This window comes from Gracilinanus agilis, chromosome 1, assembly GCF_016433145.1.
Source record: "Gracilinanus agilis isolate LMUSP501 chromosome 1, AgileGrace, whole genome shotgun sequence".
NCBI lineage: Eukaryota > Metazoa > Chordata > Mammalia > Didelphimorphia > Didelphidae > Gracilinanus > Gracilinanus agilis.
Window position 1 is genome coordinate 281,349,893 of NC_058130.1, and position 6,000 is coordinate 281,355,892.

Here is a 6,000-nt window from a genome sequence, read left to right on the forward strand (position 1 = left end):
TTTTGTTCTGCAAATGCTAAGAACATTGCCTAAAAATTCACCTCCCCATGATTTCAGAATCACTTTTATTATGACAGTAATGGAACCATGAGAGGAAAATTATGGATATGAAAGATAAATCATGTCAGTTTGCTAACATAAGTATCTCAATAAAAGGAAAATATCAAATTGTCTCCTAAAATTATAGTAATCAGGAAGGATTAAACCCAATCTTTAATTTAAGATAAACATGGTGTATGCTGGAGTCCCTTTTTGTGTGATTCTAATCTTATTCTCTTTGCTTCCCTTTGAAAATTACAAGGAATTTGTTATATTTCAGAAGCTCTAACACTGCCAGGAAGAGGATATTTTTGTAGTATTATACTTTTAAAGACTCTGGATCAGATAAATGAGTGTTTGGTGCAAATATCAATGAGACTAAATGCAGAGTCTATCGGCCTTTAAGAAAAACATATATTTTTTTTCACTAAAAAAAAATAAAAAGCTTCATTGTGAAAGATATAAGAGACTTTTAGTTTTTAAGTTATGCATATCTTATCTATCACATTATTAAAATTATTTTTCTAATTTCTATGAGATGAATGACAAAAATCCATTAATGAATTATTATTTATTGAATATTTACTACATGTTAAGTATTAAAATGGATATGGATATGGAATCTCTGCCTTCAAAAAGCTCAACTTTTTTTTGGAGACTGATGTTCTTGAAGGAGTTTTGAAAAAATATGAGACATGAAATTTAGAGTCTTTTTGAGTCATGTAAGCAAGAGATGAGAGAGACGCTTTTTTCCCTAATCCTCAGAATCTCTTAATATTCACCAAAATTAGATGCAAGAGATAAAGCACTTTCAGTAATCTTCATGATAGCAAGACCCTTTATGAAGTAACAGTTCAATAAACCAACAACAAAGAAAATTCAACCCTTACCCTAAAATACTCATTAAATATGATGGCAGAGATGCATGAGCTGAGCCACAAGTTGTGACAGAACTCAAATTACTGTCTTCCCTCCCTGCTATTTGGAAAACAAAAGTCAAAAGTTTGTACAGCTTGAGATTGTAGCTTATCAGTGCTCTGAAAAGCAATACTTCTTAGCCAGAGGACTGAGGAACAGAGGGAATGGGATGGACATCAGAATATGTGTGGATCTAATAGGCCTAAAGCAAAGGTGACTGGCATCCAATTGAGACCAATTACATCTCCCCAGAAGTTCTCTAGGGCAATGTCTCAGGCCATTGAAAAGTGAATTGCTCAGTGTAGTATTAGGCTGAGACAACTTTAAAGCTTAACCTCCAGTGAAATTACCATCAAAATGTTAGAAAGTGATAAGCAGGGGAATATGAGGGAAAAAACCCTAAAATACCAAAGATCTCAAGAGAAAGAAAATTCAATTAAAAGAGCATTAGCATATAATTCAGGGTATGAATATAATAGGAAATATAAACAAAGGAGATTATCTTTCAATTATCTAACAAGTCAAGATGTGTAAATAATTATAAGCCAAAGAAAATTAATCAATAGCTTATAGGACTTTGGTTTACCAATAGAACATGGAACCACAACAAGGTGTTCCTGAATGCTTTAACAGACAGCTAAGAATTGTGAAAGCAGAATTTATGATTTGCACAGCAGAATAGAAACACCTTAATCCAAGATGGCAAATTTCAACAAGGAAAGATAAAAAAGGTAACAAATTCAGAAAGCAAATACATAGAAGTGAAGGAAAATCTGAAAAAAAGAGAAGAGAAAATATGTTGTCCACCAATGCAAAACATATTGAAAAAACTATCTTGAAGATAGGATATATAAAGACAATTTAAGGATTATATGTTTTCTAGAAGAACATGACACTAGCTTTTTAGTTGATTCTCTAGGATTTTTTAAGTAGACCATCATATCATCTGCAAAGAGTGATAGCATAGTCTCCTCATTGCCTATTTTAATACCTTCAATTTATTTTTCTTCTCTTATTGCTACTGCTTGTGTTTCTACTACAATGTTAAATAATAGAGGTGATAATGGGCATCCTTGTTTCACACCTGATCTTATTGGAAAGGCTTCTAATTTATCCCCATTGCATATTATGCTTGTTGATGGTTTAAGATATATACTGTTTATTATTTTTAGGAAAGGATCTTCTATTCCTATACTTTCTAGTGTTTTTAGTAGGAATGGGTGTTGTATTTTGTCAAAGGCTTTTTCAGCATCTATTTCGAAGTGGTTTTTGTTGGTTTGCTTGTTGATATGGTCAATTATGTGGATGGTTTTCCTAATGTTGAACCATCCTTGCATTCCTGGTATAAATCCCACCTGATCATGACAAATAACTCTCTTGATCACTTGCTGGAGTCTTTTTGCTAGTATTCTATTTAAGACTTTTTGCATCTATGTTCATTAAGGAGATTGGTCTGTAATTTTCTTTCTCTGTTTTTGATCTACCTGGCTTTGGAATCAGTACCATATTTGTGTCATAAAAGGAGTTTGGTAAGACTCCTTCTTTACTTATTATATCAAATAATTTGTATAGTATTGGGATTAATTGTTCTTTGAATGTTTGATAGAATTCCCTTTCGAATCCATCAGGCCCTGGCAACTTTTTCTTAGGGAATTCTTTAATAGCCTGTTCAATTTCTTTTTCTGATATTGGATTATTTAAGTATTCTATTTCTTCTGCTGTTAATCTAGGCGATTTATATTTTTGCAAATATTCATCCATATCACCTAGATTGCTAAATTTATTGCCGTATAATTGGGCAAAATAGTTTTTAATGATTGCCTTAATTTCCTCTTCATTAGAGGTGAGGTCTCCCTTTTCATCTTTGATACTATTAATTTGGTTTTCTTCTTTCATTTTTTTATTAGATTAACCAGTACTTTGTAGAAATAATCAACAACTTTAGCAACATTGCAGGATACAAAATAAATGCACATAAATCATCAGCATTTCTATATATTTCCAACACATCACAGCAGCAAGAGGTAGAAAGAGAAACAACGTTTAAAATCACCCTAGACAATACAAAATCTATCTACCAAAACAAACACAGGAATTATACGAACATAACTACAAAACACTTTCCAAACAATTAAAACTAGATCTAAACAATTGGAAAAACATTGATTGCTCATGGGTAGGACGAGCTAACATAATAAAAATGACCATTCTACCCAAATTAACTTACTTATTTAGTACCATACCTTTCAAACTACCAAAAACCTTTTTTACTGCATTAGAAAAAAATATAAGAAAGTTTATTTGGAAGAACAAAAGATCAAGAATATCAAGGGAAATAATGAAAAAAAACGTGAAGGAAGGTGGCTTAGCAGTACCAGATATTAAGCTATACTATAAAGCAGCAGTCTTTATAGTATAGCTTTCTAAGAGATAGAAAGGAGGATCAGTGGAATAGACTTGGGGTAAGTGACATCAGCAAGACTGTCTATGATAAACCCAAATAGCCTAACTTTTGGGACAAAAATTCACTATTTGACAAAAACTGCTGGGAAAACTGGAAAACACTATGGGAGAGATTAGGTTTAGATCAACATCTCACACCCTACACCAAGATAAATTCAGAATGGGTGAAAGACTTGAATATAAAGAAGGAAACTGTAAGTAAATTAGGTGAACACAGAATAGTATACTTGTCAGATCTCTGGGAAAGGAAAGATTTTAAAACCAAACAAGAGTTAGAAAAAATTACAAAATGTAAAATAAATTATTTTGATTATATTAAATTAAAAAGGGTTTGTACAAACAAAAACAATGCAACCAAAATTAGAAGGGAAACAACAAACTGGGAAAACATCTTTATAACAAAAAATTCTGACAGAGGTCTAATTACTGAAATATACAAGAAGCTAAATCAATTGTATAAAATATCAAGCTATTCCCCAATTGATAAATGGGCAAGGGACATGAATAGGCAATTTTCAGGTAAAGAAATCAAAAGTATCAATAAGCACATGAGAAAGTGTTCTAAATCTCTAATAATTAGAGAAATGCAAATGAAAACAACTCTGAGGTACTACCTCACACCTAGCAGATTGGCTAAAATTATAGCAGGGGAGAGTAATGAATGTTGGAGGGGATAAGGCCAAATTGGGACATTAATGCACTGTTGGTAGAGTTGTGAACTGATCCAACCATTCTGGATGGCAATGTGGAACTATGCCCAAAGAGTGATAAAAGAATGCCTGCCCTTTGATCCAGCCATTCCATTGCTGAGATTGTACCCAAAGAGATCATAGATAAACAGACTTGCACAAAAATATTTATAGCTGTGCTCTTTGTGGTGGCAAAAAACTGGAAAATGAAGGTATGCCCTTCAATTGGGAAATGGCTGAACAAATTGTGGTATATGCTGGTGATGGAATACTATTGTGCTAAAAGGAATAATAAACTGGAGGAATTCCATGTGAACTGGAAAGACCTCCAGGAATTGATGTAGAGTGAAAGGAGCAGAGCCAGAAGAACATTGTACACAGAGACTGATATACTGTGGTAAAATAATGTAATGGACATCTGTACTAGCAGCAATGCAATGACCCAAGACAATTCTGAGGGATTTATGGAAAAAAAATGCTACCCACATTCAGAAGAAGAACTACAGGAATGGAAACACAGAAGAAAAACAATAGCTTGAACACTTGGGTTGATGAGGACATGATTGTTGATGTAGACCTGAAAAGATGATACCAATATAACTATCAATAATATGTAAATAAGTCTTGACTGACCACGCATGTTAAAACCAGTGTAAATGCAAGTTAGCTATGGTGGGGGGGGAAGAGGGGGTGAAGGATAAAATAAAAATATGAATTATGTAACCATGGAAAATTTTTCTAAAAATAAAAAATTAAAAAGAAAAAACACGACACGCCAAAAAAGCCCAAATACAAGAAGATAAAAAACAATATAAGAAAACTGCTCAGAACTTCTTTTCTTTTTTGCTTTTTAAAATATGCATTACTTTTGTTTTAGTATTAAAGGTAATTTATAAGACAGAAGAGTGACAAGGGCTAGACAGATGGAATTAAATGATTTGCCCAGGGTCATATGGGTAGTCTGAGGCCAGATCTGAACCCAGGTCCTTTCTGAATATAGAAAGCAAAGTACTAATCAAAATTATTCATAGATCAACTCCAGAAGAAAGTTCAAAAAAACCCATGCTGTAAAATCCAGGACAAATAAGTGGCTAAATTGCATCATTCCAATGACAAACAAAAAATTCTGGAAATAATCAGGAGAAAGACCTTCGCATATGAAGGAAAGGAAATGCGAATAACATAGAACTATTCTGCACTCACTAGAAATTGCTGGAGGGAATAGAATAAAATGGTTTGAAGCACAAAGGAGCTCAACATACAATCTAAGGGGACATATCCTGAAAATCTAGCCTAACCATTAATGAGAAAAAGATGAATTCTCTACCCCTAGAAAAGAGGTGTTTGAAGTAGTTCTACAAAGAAAACCAGAAATGAACAGATTATTTGGTTTACCAACATCCCAGACAACAGAAATAAAAGAAAGGTATAAGAGAAGTGGACAAAATTATCTCCTCCCCCATGTAAGAATGGGATTTGTGCAAGGTGGATGGGACAGGAGGAGCCAGAGAAGGAGTGACTGACAGTTGGTGACAGTTAAGACCAGAGGGAATTCTGGGTAATTCTCCGGAGAGAAGAAGAAAAGGGAGAACTTCTGACCGAGGACTGAGAGAGGGAGGAGGAGAACATCTCAGCTCAAATCCAGTCCTGAGGGCTTCCTAAGGGCTTCCTGAGGGCTTCCTGAGGATCTTTCTTTGGACATTGAAATCCATTGCTTCTCACCCAGCAAGACTTCAATCATCAAGGAAGCTAAGTTTTGGGACTCCATTTTGGGAACGATCTCTTGGGTTCCTTCTCCCATTACCCAACCTTGCTGAGAGACCCTTTTCAATCTAGGTTGCAATTATAGAAAAGGACAGAAACAGAAACAGAAGGAGAAGGGGAGGAAGAT